General features: G+C 42.3%; 1 protein-coding gene across 3 annotated transcripts in view; it reads right to left on the minus strand.

Moving 5' to 3' along the window:
* The window catches only part of DDX11 (DEAD/H-box helicase 11), a 471,297-nt gene extending 454,228 nt beyond the window's left edge, over positions 1-17,069 (minus strand). For 2 of the 3 annotated variants that reach the window (XM_078673723.1, XM_078673721.1), the window contains exon 1: positions 16,929-17,057. The gene's annotated coding sequence lies outside the window, so the exon portion shown is untranslated. Of the gene's footprint in view, positions 1-16,928 lie in introns of all 3 variants that reach the window. The other variant, XM_078673722.1, reaches the window with a different exon arrangement.
* Positions 17,070-17,597: the final 528 nt, after the last annotated feature.

A 17,597-nucleotide genomic window follows, 5' to 3' on the forward strand; every position in this document is an offset into this window, starting at 1 on the left:
AGAAACCCTGGAGTGACCCCTGAAAATTAGAGGAGAATGTCTTCCACGCTGACACGGGAGCCTGCATGCTGAATCTTCGACACGCAGTGCTCTAACATCCCTTGCGGGGTATCATCCACGGGGCAGACACAGGGTCCATCGTTCTCTACCATCAGGTGAGGGGTTGGTTCTTCCCTAGGGTATTCTTGGATATTATATAATAAAAGGAATAGGAATAATGAGATTTGCATGTGAACACTAGATACTTCAAAATAGCCACCGGTTTTGTGATATTCTGTTAAACTGGTTTAAAGGTAGTCCGTTTTTTAATGAAATTGGCTCCGTAATCTTCCAATCAATTTGATGGATGTTAAATGTGTCACAATCGCAGGGGACAGCTGACATTGGCGAAGGCCAGGAAGCCAAAACACATTTATCAGTTTGGAGGGTTGTATGCAGATTCTTAAATAAATTAATTGAATGAATAACGAAGCCTGGAGTGCCCAGCGTTTTTGTCAGAAGTTAAAGTGTTTGCGAGTCCATCCTTGCGCACTTGCTGCTAAGAGAGTGGCAACGATTGGTGGAAAACGGTTAACAAGATAAGGATATAGATATATATATATATATATATATATATATATATATATATATATATATATATATATACAGTGAGAGACCACCAAGGAGGTCCAATGGGGACCAACAGCATGAAATCAGTAACTGTGTGGGATGGAAAGGTCAAGCAACAACAATAATGCTGAATAGGAACCGTTGATAAAGGTTGCGGTGACGACTGAAACGCGTCAAGTGTGATGCCCGTAAATGCCGTAACTAATAAAAGAAGGGTTCTTCTATCACGGGAGTGCGCCTTTCCTTTGTAAAAGAAGGAGTTTTGTGAGAATATATATATATATATATATATATATATATATATATATATATATATATATATAGAGAGAGAGAGATATTACCTACTTGCGGTTGCCAGTAGGTAGTTATAATTAGGACCTAGTTTCCATAGGAAATCCGCAACATTCTATTTGGAATAACTTTGGCGGTGGTCGATGAATCTTCGCAAAATTCTCCAAGAATATGGCCTGCTCCTCTCCGCTCCGCTCCTTCCCTGAAAGTTTGAGAGTGATTCGGGAAGTGGGGACCGAGAAAAAAGGGTGTCCCAAAACGTGTTTTCCTCATGTAATTTTCCATAGGGACCTTAAGACAGGCTACAGCCCGAACTGCTCAACGGAATTACACCAAATTTGGCAAAAAGGTAGAATTTGGTTCGCAGATGACGCTTTCAAGCCGTCTTCAGCCAGGCTTGCTTGAATCCAGTGGCAAAGTGAGCAAGTTGGCAGGGTATGCTCAGACTTGAGTCCCTTGCTCACTTTGCCACTGGATTCAAGCAAGCCTGGCTGAAGACGGCTGAAATGCCAGAAACCGGTCCTAGGAAGCTTGTGTCCGGTCCAGGGAAGGCATGGCTTGACAGTTCGGGCTGGACTGTTCGCATGAGGCACAGGGTCAGACTGATTTGCATATGGCCATGTCTGAACTGGGGTGGCAGAGTGGGCTAAAGAACGGTGATGGATTAAACCCAGATCTTTTGACTGGGTGTGAGTGTTTGATTGGTTCAGATGCTCCTTCCATCACCACCCCCTTTTGTACCACATCTTTTGGCCCAGCACTGACCCTGAAAAGTAATTCTAACCATACTTACCAGTAATTTGTATTTCCTTCCATAGGAATCCATTGTCTGGTTTTCACCAGAAAACTTTCTAAGTGTCTATTTTTACACACTAAAAATATTCATTAAAAATCGCCTGTATGACTTGAACACATTCTTTCAACTGTTTACAGGAGATGCACCAGTGCTGGATCCAGGATCCACCACTGAGTAAGAAAAAGTAATGATAACACTACTTACCTGCTAAGTGAATTTCCTTCCATAGGGTAACATTGAGCTGCTTTACTTGGAGTTTTGGAACTTTAAAAAAGTCCTCTAAAATCAGAAGAGACCTCAGTGCTGCATCTTTCAGCCCACTACTGATCCTGAAAAGTAATTCTAACCATACTTACAGTAACTTGAATTTCCTTCCATAGGCTAACATTGACTGGTTTCACTTGGAAATTCTTCAAAGTGTGGAGTTTTGGAACTTTAAATAATTCCTCTAAATAATCTAAAATAAGCCGAACTACGAATTCCGATTTACTCATCAGGAGAGACCTCAGTGCCGCATCTTTCAGCCCACTACTGATCCTGAAAAGTAATTCTAACCGTACTTACAGTAACTTGAATTTCCTTCCATAGGATATCATTGCCTGCTATATCTATATATATATAAAAACTAATGTATGTCTGTCTGTTTGTCCTTTATGCATTACTACACCATTCATCCGATCGCCATGAAACTTCGGGAAGTTGTTGAGTACACTCCCGCGAAGGTTTCTGGCATAAAATTATTTTAAATATTGGCCCCCCAGGGCCCTCATAATCTTTCGAATACTGATGTACGCACCAGACGGAAAAACAAAAAATTGTGTATCCACAAGCACTCTAATAAATAAATAAAACAACACTTTGAAATGTTTTCCACATTAAAATGAATAAGTTTCAATAAAAATGACACAATGTAAATTGAATGTTATCATAACGAGTTTCCTTGAATTTCCTTTCTTCGGAGATCGCAGCAACGCGCGACGGGTAAGCTAGTAACATATATATATATATATAAATTAAAAAATATATAAATTAAAAAATATTACAATTCAATATTTTTAAAAACATTTTTTTTTCAATTTATATTAAAATACGTAATGTCCTTTAAAAAATAAAAATACCTAAAAATAAATAGTTTAAAACAATGGAGTAAATCAGTATAAAATAATATAACAATTAATACATTTAAAAATTATCATTTACAAAACCTTTGAAATTCACTTAAAAACCATAGGTTTCAGCCACGTTATAGTTAGGAATTAGCATTTAAAAAAACCTTAGAAATTCACTGAAAAAACCATAGGTTTCACACATTTTATAGTTAGCTGGACATTTCACTCATACAAAACCATTGAAATTCCCCCGTTCTAGTTAGTTCAGCTAACTATAACTCGCGCGCCCGCAATCCACTGCTGATGACGTCACATATTACATCACTCATGACATGGCCAGTGACATCACTGATGACATCTCAAATGACATCACTTGAGGATGTTGTTTGGTCACTGACTTACAAACTAATAACCATGGACGTGGTATCATTATATACCAACATTGAACACCACATAGGCATCAATGCTTGCAAATACTGCTTGGGGAAACGGAATATCAAATATTGGGAACACAATAAAATGCTGAATGAAATGATCTCATTGTGCTTAAACAACAATGTCTTCCTGTTTAATAAACAGATCTATAAACAAATAAGAGGATGCCCAATGGGATTTTCTTTCTTCCCAAATTACGCGAACCTTACAATGGGTTGGTTCGAACAAAATCTGGCATGGAATACAGAAAACTACGCATGGAGAGAAAAAAAAAAATCATACTATGGCTCATGTTCATAGATGATTTGTTAATCATCTGGAATGGCACCACAGAAGAATTCTAACAATATTTCGATAAATTGAACAACAGTCCAACTAAATTAAAGTTCACATTTGAAATTAGCTCTGAAAGAGTAGTGTTCCTGGACTCTGAAATCTACATAAAAAACAACTCCTTATAGACAACATTGCATAGAAAGAGTACAGCTACGAATGCAACTCTGCATGGAGAAAGTTTTCATAATGAAAATCTCAAGTGGAGCATCCCATATGGGGAGTTTGAGAGACTAAAAAGGAACTGTTCAAATGAAAAAGAATTCCAAAAACATAGCAAGAAGGCCGCAACCAGATTCCTCACAAAAAAAAAAATCCTAATAAAGTGGTTGATAAATGTCTCAATAAAGTAATGAGTCAAGATCGAAAAGAAATGCTACACAGGAAAAGAGAGGACAAAATGGACAACAACACAATTAGACTGATCACTACACATAGTGCTGAAAATAAACAACTGACAAAGATCATCCGCAAACATTGGGGAATCCTAAAATCGGATCAAACAATGGCGAAAATAATTGGTGACCATCCCAACATAAAGTACTGAAGAGCAAGAATCATAGGTGATCGGATTGTCCATAGTCACTTCAAAGAGTCACCAAATACAACTTGGCTGCAGAGGGAAGGCTTTTGGCCGTGCAAGCATTGCAAAGTCTGCAAAATTGCCTCCCCAATTAAAGAAATTGAAATCAAAAAGGGTACAAAAAGGAAGATACGCCAACATATAACATGTAAGAGCACATATGTAATCTACATGGTAGAATGCCCATGTCATTAAAGATACATTGGCAGCACTATCTTTGAGGTGAAAAAAAGAATTCTTGCACGTGCCACGACCCACAAAGATAGGACAAACGCCATCGCGAAACATATGGAGGAATACCATGTCAGCAATTGGGAGACCCTGAGATATTGTGCCATTGAACAAGTACCAGTGTCTGAGAGAGGAGGAAATCTAATGAAGACTCTCAGACAAAAGGAATCAAAACACATTATAACCTTCAGGACTCTGGATCCCAGAGTAAAGAATCAGAATGAAGAATTATATGTCCATTTGTGATTAGTAACAATCTGCAATAAGGAAAACTCTCTCACCAAAGAGTAAGAAAAGAATACAAGCTCACTAGAGAGCTAAGAAAGTAATCACTATTATTAGCAGGACGCTACCATTCAACATGTGTTTGATACCATGAGAAGTTACAAAAATATATTTGACACTAAGAGAAGTGACAAAAATGAGGCCAGTATGAATATAATGCTCACCAGAGAGACTTTACTGGAATACAAACTGCTTGCTAGAGAGACTTGATTGGGACACACACTGTTCTGCTTCACAAGCTACCGTAGCACTGCACTCTCAATTTTGCACTAACACTGAGCACTGACACCTTGCTGAAATCCAGTTATTGTTAATTTTCATATAAAGTCACTATACTACAAAGACCAGCATGCACGAGTCTGTCTTTACATTACCAATTGTGATATTGGACCCTGCTGAAAAACAAATTATATAAATGTATATATATATATATATATATATATATATATATATATATATATATATATATATATATATCAAAACAAAACCCTTTCAGGCATAGAGTGACGCCTAAATTATGCAAAAAAGAAGGAGAGAACTCTGGGTAGTTCTCAGTTTAGGTGGAAAGCAGCTCCTGTTAGAGCACTCTCAACACCAGCGACACTCTAGATCTGCTCACCTCAAATGTCTGTTTTTCTATCAAAGTTTTTAAGCATAGGATTAGCACAGTGCTATCCACGCCGAGATAGAAATTGACAAAGTCTTTTGCCATTTAAACAGCAAAGTCTTTAAGCATAGGACTAGTACAGTGCTGTCCTTGCCGAGCTGTAAAATAACAAAAGCCATTTATCACTCCAGGCACAATATTACAGCTTTGAATTGGTAAAATACCAACTCAAGCCAACCTGAAATGAGTAAAAGCAACCCCTGACACAGTGTTTCGCTCTAATTAGAGCTCTTCAGAGAGGTATAGCTTTGTCCAGACACAAGGGAGCACCCAGTATTAAATCAAAACAAAACCCTTTCAGGCATAGAGTGACGCATAAATTATGCAAAAAAGAAGGAGAGAACTCTGGGTAGTTCTCAGTTTAGGTGGAAAGCAGCTCCTGTTAGAGCACTCTCCACACCAGCGTGTTTTTCTATCAAAGTTTTTAGGATTAGCACAGTGCTATCCACGCCGAGATAGAAAATGACAAAGTCTTTTGCCACTGACACCTTGCTGAAATCCAGTTATTGTTAATTTTCATATAAAGTCACTATACTACAAAGACCAGCATGCACGAGTCTGTCTTTACATTACCAATTGTGATATTGGACCCTGCTGAAAAAAAAAATTATATATACACACACACATACATATATACATACACACACACACACCCTTACATGCTACACCAACATATCTAGGCTAGGTACATTGAGAAATTGCCTAGGGAGCGCATTATAGGAGTATGCAAATGCTACTGTCTTCTCAGAACTGTATATGTACATCTTCTTAGCACTATGCTAGAAATGCATCTACTGTTTACTATATTAGTACTTGTGATTTATTTCGTATGCTTCGGTTTCCTGATTGTTGCAGGAAATATGTTTTACACAAGACTGACGCTGGACCAATAAATACTTATTGAAAAGTCCTTACCGCCATCCGGTGTATTTCCTAAGAATAAGTAAGCACAAGTGACTGAGCGAAAAGTACTGTACTGTTTTCCACAACCCCTGAAGAATCTGGTTTGTCATGTTCAGTGGTTGGCAGAAACTACCTACACAACTGTAAGATACATGGGGGCGGTAGTGGCACGGTAGAGCTAGCTGGTCTAACGGCTGACATTTCCTCTGGGGGTATCCAGAAGGGGTTTGGACACCAAGTCCTCAGTTTAGGTCATCCAAAACACGTAGGTCCTGGGGATTCCTAGGAATTACACGGCAGCGCCGCCAACGTTGGTTTGGTTCTAAGATTAACAGATAAAATCTTTGAGTTTTTCAGTCGTGCTTTTTCAGAAAGCCCTCGTCACACTTTTCAGAGACGTCTGAAGTGGGAAGGGAGATCAGCTTCAGCTAAGCAGATATACCCTGTGTATTGGCTGAAGGTTTAAACAAGCTTGTAAGGATTATAAATTCCCCAAAGTGCTAAACCCTAACTCTTAAACTACTTACCTTCTTCTAACAACATGCCAAGAAAATCCTTGGGTGGACGTACCCCCTATGATATCCTGTTTGGGACAAGAATGTGGGTACCTATCCTCGATTGTGGCAACACAGTGGCAGATGTGACACCGTCACTGTGCTGGCACAGTCAAGGACAGGTACAGTGGGGCTCTTTTGTATTGGGGACTAATAGTTTCTGGGCTTAATTATACGTTGCTATTGTTGAAACATGAATTTTGCCATGGAAATTAATTTCACCCAATCTATTTTGCTACCTTTAATAATTATCTGTTTTTTATTTTGATGCACTATTATATGCTTGTGCTACATAGCACAATATTTGTCAAAATCCTACAAAAAAAATTATAAAAAGAAATGGAAATACAATAAAGAGACATGCAGACTTGCACAAAACAGCCAGTTTACTAAAAAACACAATGCAGGCACATGTCTCTCACACTGGTATGTTCTGCATTCCATAACACAATATCCCCATTTCGGTGGCCATCACGCCTGAGTTAGACTTTCTAGATTGAATCAAAACAAAGACAGCACATTTATTATCAGCCAATCTACACACTGTAGCATACTACCCATGTAGGCACATGCTTCAGCGCCCCACACTGAGATAGTAGGCGCTTTAAATGTTGCAATACAATACTGCCCCACAGAGCAATAAAGAAAATTACGCTGTGTATCATGGGATCCACCTCGACAAAATGAGTGATAAAGATACAATCAAACAACATTTCTCCAGTTACGATACCTGCTATTTTAAAACCACCACAAACTTTACCTAGGGTGACCAGATGTCTCGTATTTCTTCGGACAGTCCCAGGTTTTCAGAGGAGTGTCCTGGCATCACAACGCTTTTCTTAACTTTAAATACATGTCACTGTCTTTGGGACAAAAGTAAAGTCATCCTGCAAAGCATATTTAAAAAGTGATGCTTTCCTTTTCACTGGCACTTCTAAATCTTACATAATTTAAATAATCTTATATATTTATTTCGTGCAGCGCAGCAGGAGGTCTGCTACATGCTCTAAACAGAGGGGCGAAGGAAAAGGGAGGAGGGCAGGAGCCTTAAAGTGGAGGTCCTGACATAGCTAATGTTAGTAAATGATGCCTTGTAAAAGTGGATATATGTATATATAAATAATAATTCGGTTAAGTGCCGTGCCAGTAGGTAGTTATAGTTAGGACCAAGTTTCCACAGAAAAAAACACTTTTTTACTTGCCTATATATTTGGCGCTATTTGACGAATATTCACAAAATTTCCCCCCAAAAAAGTGTCCACCTCATTCTAGCTGTGCATGGAAAGTTTCAGGGTGATCTGTCAGCGGGGTTCGAGAAAAGGAAGGAGGGGTGTCAAAAAAAGTGTGTATCCCATGTTAATTCCTATACTTATTTTAGGCACAACTACAGCCCAAACCGCTGAAAGGAATTACACCAAATTTGGCAGAAAGCTAGATCGTGGTTCAGAAATCGACCTTTTTGTGATTTAGTGTAAATTCATTCAGTACTTTTAGAGTTATTTAAAGAAACGAAATTTGTTTTATAGGAACGCGACCCCTCTATGAATCCTTCCGATCTCGTGCATAGATCAGATTGGCTGCCAACACTTCATCCAGGAAGTGTTGTCAGTCATCTCAGGACTCTCAGCCGAGTCCCAAAGAAAAACGTTAAAGAAATTTAAAATAAAAGTGAAAAGGGCAGGGTAGGCCTGGTGCTGGGGTCCCCCAGGGCCAAAAAGTAATTATGTTTTAATTTTTGCTGCAAAAATGGCACTTGTTTACAGTACAGCCCTCTGGTGGGTGGAGGTCCACCCGGGTGCATGCAGGAAACAAAACAAAACGGCTCTTTTAAGCACCGGGGACAACCAGCTGCTGCTTCTTTCTTTGAGAGGAGGTATTTTTTGCATTTGTCTGCGCGCTATCCAGAAGCGCGGTTCAGTAGCCCCCTCATCGCAAGTGGCCAGGAGACTCTGGAACCTGCTTCGGCATTCTTCTTTTCTACAAGTTATTGTAACTCTCACTGGCTCGCCGGCAGTCCTCGCACCTGAAGCGATATTGCGAGACATTTCTCTCCACTTGGGCGGGGCCTTAATTCTCCCTGCTCACGCTACACAAGGGGCTTGGACCTATGGTTGATGGGGTCTGGGGACTGGAGGCTGCACCCCGAGTTTCAAATTCTGCGGTTTCATGGACGCTTTGCAGCGCACCTTGCCCTCTGCTATCTTCTTGTATTTACCAAGACCGCTCCACTGCCATACTCACCTGGGAGCTACTAATGCATCTTGGGACATGGAGTCCGCTGACTCACTCGGACCCGTCACATCGAGGATTTGCTTGCTGAGGGGCGGAGCTGTGACATTGTACCTATCACAAGGTGGCAGGGTGTTTCATTAGGCTGCAGAACGCCAGGACTTCCGCACAGACTACCGCAGGCGCTGATGAGGCCATACCGGCCGAAATGCATACGCCAATTGTTTTTGAATAAAGGTGCTGCCGCTTCTCATCCCCTCCGAGGCTGCTGCTTCTTTCTTTGAGAGGAGGTATTTTTTGCATTTATATATATATATATATATATATACACACACACACACATACATACTGCGCAGACCCCCCTCTATGGACTCATTTGAGCCCCTGGGACCACGACCCCCTGGTGCTGGAAATCTAAATATGGAGGGAGGCCGTGCAGTCCCCCCTTCTGTGGTTCTTTAGAGCCCAAGGGACCAGCACCTCTCTGGGGCTTAGGTTATGAAATTAGGAGAGGGGCGATGCGAACTCCCTGGGCCCATCAGCTCCCCAGGGCCAGAAGTCAAAATAGAAGTGAAAAGGAGGGCACGCAGCCCCACACCCTGAATATATACAGCCACGACCTCTCCGGGCTGTCACATTAGAAGTAAAGAAGGGGGGCCGGCTATTACCAGAGGTGCCTACCCTCAGGAGATAGCAGCTTGCTTTTGCATGACGGGAGCTTTAACTGCCCATAAGAGAGCAAACACTAACTTCACTCCAAGCTTGAGGGAGCCGGACAACTTCTACCGCTTACTAGAAGCGGAGTTTTCATCGGTTGTGACAGCCGGCAGGAAAACATATGACAGAATTGCTCCAACACGCCGCAGGGAGTAGCATTTTTTACTGCTCCCTGCGTGTGGAAGCAATGCTAGCTCGCGCTGGAGGAAGGTAGCCAGCAGGTACCGCAGGGGCATTGAGGCTTCCCCATGGTCCCCAACATAGTACATTGAATCCCCTGGGAAGGCTGCAGAGCACCCAGGAGCAAGAGGCCGGACCCCAGGGATGGGATCCCCGCCCGGGGTGGATGTCGCGTGGCTTCCACCCCCATTAAATTTTGGCGAGGCCCCTTTTGCCCTGATGTTCATTTTACAGAAATTAAACTTCAACAGGAAGCACTTACAAATATAAACATAGCAGGTGCCCCACTTCTGTAAATGACCTCCTGGGCTTGACGAAGGCAAAGCAAGTATTTTTTCTCAGCAATTACACATTGAAAGACTATCTGGAAGGCTACGTGGAGGCAAATGCATCGTTGAGCTATTGGAACGCAATCTTTCTTGTCCGTACCTGTTCCGAGCAGAGTCCATGGTTCTCCTTTTAAATCATTACGAGTATACAAATGTGCAAAGTCACCTGAAAGCTACGCCCGTTTGGCCCTGACCCGTTCAACTTAGTAGCATGCAATGGTCTTCCCGCCTTTTGCCAGGATGATGGACAGCTTAATAAAAGGAACCTTATTGTGTTTCCCAACGATTTTGGTGATGCGTTCTTGATGCTGAGTAATATGATCACATTTCCACCAGACAAAGAAGCATTTGATTCATATAGTCAAGAGGAAGTACCCTTGTTTGTTGGAGATTCACCTCTTTGTAGTCTTGTTGTCTTCTCTATAGGAGTATTCATGTTATCAAAGATTTCTGGATGAAGACACAGGAGGAACAATCACATTGCCGAAACACACACAAGGCTGCTGGATGGAGACATTTCCTCCTGGTCCATTACGCAGCTGTAGCGTAGAATAGTTATTACCCAATGAGGTAGCACCTACTAATTAACCAGAGGAAAGTACTCCTGATGGGTAGACTTCTTCTGTAAAACTGTGGAATTTTGTTCAATAAAGAGGCAGGTGAGGTTCTGTTCTGGACCAGTCACTCATAGAGCTACTGACATACCCACATCGACTGTCACACACCCATTCAGCCCCTCTTACATACACTCACAGACCCGTACAGCCACTCACACACCCACTCACAGGTTCATGCAGCCACTCACACACCCACTCACAGACCCATTCAGCGACTCACGCATCCACTCACAGACCCATACAGCCACTCACACACCCACACACAGACCCATCAGCCACTCACGCACTCACTCACAGAACCCTACTGCCACTAACACACTCACTCACTGACCCATTCAGTCAATCACACATCCACTCACAAAGGTTACAGTTTACAGCTAAAAAAATACAATTTTAAAAACCTTTGAAATTCATTTAAAAAGCTAAAGGTTACAGAGATGTTATAATTAGGAAATAGATTTGTAAAAACCTTAGAAATTAACTGTAAAGACCAAAGGTTAAAAGGACGTTATTGTTAGGCTCAGATTTCACTCATACAAAACCATAGAAATTATGCGGTTATAGTTACCTGAGCCAGCTATAACTTACACACCCACAATGCACTGCTCATCACCTCACATATCACACACCCATCCAGCCTCGAACACCCACTCACACACCCACACATACTCATTCACAGACCTATACAACTACTCACACAAGCACTCTCCATACAGCCATTCAAACAGCCACACGCTTACTCATATAGCTACTCGCACAGTCACTCACACAGCCTATCAACACAACTCACCGACACAACCACTCACACATACTCACTCATCAATATTGCCACTAACACCAACACACTCAACCACCCATTTAAACAGCTACTCACACAATCACTCACACACCTGTACTGTCAGGCACACCACGTTTCGGGGCTGGGGCCAAACGTGCCACTCCTTAGTAGTTGTGCTGCGGCGTGTGATGCGCGGTTTCCACCATTAGCATTCACCAGTGGCTTTAGTGGGGTTGGACTGCTGCAGGCAGCATGTGGGGCTCTGAATATCAGAGGCAGACACCACTGTGGTATGGTAGCGATGTTTGATATGCTCATGGGCCTCTAGTGTATTTATATGTGCCCTATCCAATATGGTGACTTGTCATTGCAGTCCATGGGGTTTCCCAATCTAAGATGCAGGTTTCCTGTTTCAGGTCACTATTTGATATACAAGGCAGAGAGAACTAGGTTAGAGTCGCTAATGTTTCTGCTTGTGTCCACGCTCCTAGTTGGTTACTGTTTTTCTGGCTAGTTTTTCCTTATGCTCTTCTAGGTTAGTCTTCTCAGAGCTTCCTGCCCTTCTGATAGTCTGGAGGTTTTTGTGCCCCTGGCTTTTCCTCCTTCAGAAGTGGTCCTTCTTCTTGGTCATCTATTAGCATGGATTATTCCCTGTGGACACAGTGGTTTCAGGAAGGGATCGCCATTTCTTCAACATCAAGGTATCCAGGAACTGAAGTATACCACTGCTTCCAGACATTTATCAGTTTGCGAAGCCAACGCATTTTTGTCCGGTCTGTGGTTATGGATCGAGTACGGGTTTACAGGAGACAATTCAGCAACAAATCTTGCAGTTGTAATCCATCCGTCACAAAAATGCTGCACAGCGACAAGCTCTAAGAGCTCGCTATACCTCTGATTTACCTACTGTACCGGCAGGAACCCTGCCATTTGCTGGCAATGCAGAGAAGATGCATGAGTTTCTGAATTCTGTGACTGTTCATTTTGCCTTAGGTCCAACCCAGTTTGACAGGGATAGCAATAAAGTGGGCTATATCATCAATTGTTTGATATGAGATGCACTAGCCTGGACTACGCCATTGGTGTCGTCAGATCCTTGTCTGAATGATTATGTTTTGTTCCTAGAGAAATTCCGAGAGATGTGTTTTCACCCGAATTTGGAATATTCTATAATATTCTGCAGAAGATGCTTTATGTGAAATTCAACAAGGATCTCAACTCAAGAAGTCAGGGGATATGAAACACGCTTCAGATAATTGGCTACTGAAACCACGTGGGTGGAGCACACTGTTCTTACTCCGATAGGTCAATTTGCAGTGAGGTCAATAGAAGCCGAGGCAATCCAGAGCCTGAGAACACCAGGTGTTCCAGCACAGCCGGACTCCGTGGTATTCCCGCATAGCGCTTGCAGCCTTTCTCAGCGCAGACATTCTGCACCCCTTAACCCGCCGATCATCCCAGCCCGATCTCAGGCTCCGGATTGCCTCAGCTTTTATTGACCTCGCCGCAAATTGACCTCACATTGGTGAGGTTCTCGTCGACATTGCGCCTTGCTCCAAACTACCCGGGACACAAGGAACTTTGTTAGGTCTTGCAGCCATCCCGTATACACGGATCACGGATCCCGTGCTCTTTAAGGCCTCGGACGCAACATCCCCACTGAGCAGACTGGAAACTCATCACGTTCATGCTTCTAGCCCTCCTCGTGGTGCTCATCAGGCTGCATCCCTTGTGCCACCAGCCTTGTTTGGGACATTGTTCCCTCCCCAGATCCCATAGCCTCACCACGTGCCATACAGCAACTTCCCAGGCATTTGCTTGATTGCTTAGTCCTGATGATGATCCCATAACCGCTGTTGGGGATCGAAACGTCATCGACAATCGAGTCTTTAACTCTAAAGTTCATATTGAGAATTTTGTGAAGTTTAAGATTTCTTGCTTGTTGTGACTACTGTTATTTTGTATTTTCACCAAGAGTCACGTTTAAGTCAATTGCCTGTGGTAAGGAAATCTGCTGATTTCCCAAGACCCCATCACGTCCTGCTCCCGTAAATGCTTATGTATTGTTTTGCTTTAAATATGTGTTAATAAAATCTAAATACCGTCCAATTGGACAAGAACAGACCTGATCCTGATTGTAGTACTGAGGTTATCTATAGTGATTCTTCTTGAAAGGGACCACTGTCTCATAATCGACTTTTTTTTAGGCATCATATTGCTCTTGTCTAGTACGTAATTTGAATTGAGTCACATCCAGGTGTTTATAGAGCAGCATAATTGAGTTGTAAAAGTTGAAGACAGTGCGATTTTCTCTCAGTGGGGCAGTGTGGTGTTCAGTGGGGTAGAGGATGTGGCACTATGGTCAGAGCTGTCAAATTTGGAAATAGGGAACAAGGTTCTGCCTTCATGACCAGCCCACCAGACCACTCTCCTGGCGGAGCATATTCCCATGTTAGAGCTTAGAAGGCCCACAAGACCTTAGAAGTCCAGGTTTCTTAGCACCATCAGGTGGACATTAGCTGTGTCAAGTGTGGGTTAACCTTGAAAGCTTGTCCACTACAATCCAGGCTGAGGTTCACCTCCAGTCTTGTGGCCAGGCCTATGAAGCAGAAAACTCTAGAGGGACAGTGACTCTGTCACGGATGTCACAGGAACCTGGAGAAGGGCCAGCTCTAGGGTGGTGCAACCAACCGGTGTGATCGCACCGGGCGCTGACTTTGGGTGGGGGTGTCGTGTTTGCAGCTTGCTCCCTCCTTCCTGGCCTTTAGCAATTTTCAGCAACAATAAAAATGTCATGATAACTCCGGTCTTCCTATAGAGAGATCAGAGTTTTGTCTAGTGGAAGTTTTTATTCATGGAAAGGTAGCACAGCAGGTTAATGTGCCTACTGCCAAGAATACGAACCATACAGATCACAAAGTGCACATAATATAAATAGGTCAGTGGGTTACTGCTTTTTTTCAGAGAGATCCTTTTGCTGCTTGCAGTTTATAAATTAAAATCCTAACATAGAACCCCAAGCAATTAACTATCATCTAAGCTTGGAGCTTTATGTTTTTCCCCCCAGTCTTTGGTTATCCTAATGTTGCAAAAAGTGTTCATTTGGATAGAAATCAATTATGGTTATTAACGAGAACCCCCAACCATGGTATTACATTCTAAATTCAGAGTTTGTGTTTCTCCAGATCATTCATTATTAAACTATACTGCCTACTAGTATGGTTGTCATGTGACTCTTACACCTTGTAGTCCTTTGTCTCATGTAACATTTCCTAAACAGTGATTGACACATGTATAATTGATTGTCTCTGTGTAATGTGGGTGATGTAAAGTGCTCTGACACCCTATACTGGTATGAGTGACGCTGTAAATTAAATTAAAAGCATCTGAGAGAGAGTGTAGTTATAGAGACTTGAGGGGCACCATTAAAAGGTGGTAGTGAGGGAATCCATAGCGGAGGTGGTATCAATGAACACTGTTGCACAGGGAGTCACCAGCACTAAAGCCACCCCTGCCCTTGAGACCAGTCCGCCTCGCCCATTATTATATCCATTGGCCTTGTTTCAGCAGTAGTAGCTGCCTCTCACAGGGATCGGCAAAGCAGGATTTGCACACACACTAAACTAAGTTCACAAACTTCACAGTCTCTCTGCTTCATGCACAAGCACTTTTAACATGTGCTGGCTGCTATGGGCCACTGGAATTATGCAGCAAAGGAGGACTACATGATGCCGCAGTGTTGACTAAATTATACAGCAAAAAAAGGCTGCAGCATAATGCAGGAAATATTCTCATACTTAATTATTTTGAAATTTTTACACATGCGAACAGTCTCTGCAAAGATGTTGCCGTATTAGTGCCTGGGTAACTTACAAATGCAGCAGTGAGAAGGGTGATCAGTCAACCCTTGCAAAGGATTGGCCACTTTGCAGCAACCCAAAAAAAACAATTTTTTTAGTAACTTTTGATCCGTTTGAGCTACGAAACATTTATTAGTTAAATTGTCAGATTATGCAGCAGATATTGTATGATGTGGCAAATATGGCAGAGCCAAAATTATATAGAAAACATTTGTAAACTAGGATATTTTTTTCATTCATTTTTGGGCCGCTCTTGTGGAAAAAGAGATAAGTGCTGATGACAGAAACTCCTTGGCTAAGAGACAAATGGCTTGTGCCTCCACATTTAAGCATATTTAGGAGAATCTGTGATTGGGAATGTATCCCACTTTGTGAATGTATTTTAATGTCAATAACTCATATCAAACTTTAAATAACCATGTGTATCCATTGGTTGAATTAAATAACATAATAAGCTGTAAGTGGTAGGTGAAATGTCAAACAAATACTAAAAATTGGGATGATTTGTGCATTCTAGCCACACCTGTGACTACGTCCACGGATCCAATCCTTGGGTTATTCCTGCCCTCTGATTCTCTGCTCACAGTTCCCCTACTTTTTTCCCCTCACCTCGACCACTGGTGTCAACTAAGGCCCTGCAAGACTGCTGAGCCAAAAGCAATTTTGTGGATGGTACATGGGAGTCTGCTTGTCAAATTCCCAAACAGTCTAAGGACAGGATAGAAGTCCTCCAAACGATTGATGGTACCCCTTTGGTTTCCAGTCCTGTTTCGGAGTGTTCAGCAATGCTTCTTATGATGATCTACAATCATCATGAGCAAATCAGTTTTTCTCTGATTAAGCCTCCCAGTCATCCAGTCATTCTAGGGCTTCCGTGGCTGTGTTCACATAATCCATATCTCAAATGGACAGCTCGTACCATCACTTTGAGATCGGTCTACTGCAACCAATGCTGTTAGGAGGAGCGGCAAAAAAACAGTCAATTGTGATATGGCGAGTTTTTGTGAACAGAAGCAGACTCAATTGGTGGCTACCACGGCAGCGTTTCTGGAACCCTCTCCAGAATTTTTAGATGTCTTTCAGAGTTGCCCAGTTTGGGACGGGGTACCAGGTTCTAGTAGCGGCATTGGCTCAACATCCTATAATTCTGGGAAAAATCACTTAAAGTCCCCGTGACTTCAAAAACAAACATGCATGTGTCCTGTTAAAATATAACTGGTGCTCGTGTAAAGTGCTCCGATACTTTCGGGTCGAAGTCGCGCTATATGAACACTGCAAAAAAATGCCCGGTTTTCCCTCTATAGCTAATATTATAAGGATCACTTGAACGAAATAGTTCACGCTCGTTTACACAGTAAGTAGCACTATCAGAAACCTGGCATTTGCGTTCACCTTACAAAGGAATAAATAAAGTACACTTACCTACCGTCTGACAATTGCTACCTTCACAGTTCGGCGCCGATTACTTCGAAGTGTGGTGATGTAAACAAAAGTACCGCCCTGCTCCCGTTGCCTGCACCAATCAATGGACAGTGACAGGACCGAAAGCGTAGGTCACGTGACAAACACATCCGCAATCCAAAGCACTTTTCATTTTCTGTCTTCATCGTAACTCCTCCCTTTCAAGGCAGAAGCAACACATTTCAGAGCATGAACGAGTTACAGCTGCTCGTCCGGACTGCGTGTCACTCATCAGGGGCGTCGCTTTGGGTTCGGGGGCGGGGTTTATGGGATAGGATCCCTTAATAATTTGTAAATTGGGGCGTGGGCTGGGAGTGACTTTACCCGAAGGTGTCAGAGCGCTTCACAATAGGAACAGTAACGTTACATGAGGAGAAAATTACAAGTGAGCATGTTACAAAACCAAACGGTATGTTACATGAGGCAAAAGTGATAATTGTGCATGTACCAAAAGCAAACAAGGTAGCAAATGATGTTACAAGAGGAAAAGGTGACAAGTGTGCATGTTACATAAGCATACAAGATACAAGTAGAGGTATGTAGACTAGGTGAACGTGGGTGAGACACTATATTTAAAGGAAATGCTGAGCCAAGGTTCTGGGTTGAACCGCCTCTGAGAGCTGTACTCTA

This window comes from Lissotriton helveticus, chromosome 1_1 (genome assembly GCF_964261635.1).
Source record: "Lissotriton helveticus chromosome 1_1, aLisHel1.1, whole genome shotgun sequence".
In the NCBI taxonomy this organism is placed as follows: domain Eukaryota; kingdom Metazoa; phylum Chordata; class Amphibia; order Caudata; family Salamandridae; genus Lissotriton; species Lissotriton helveticus.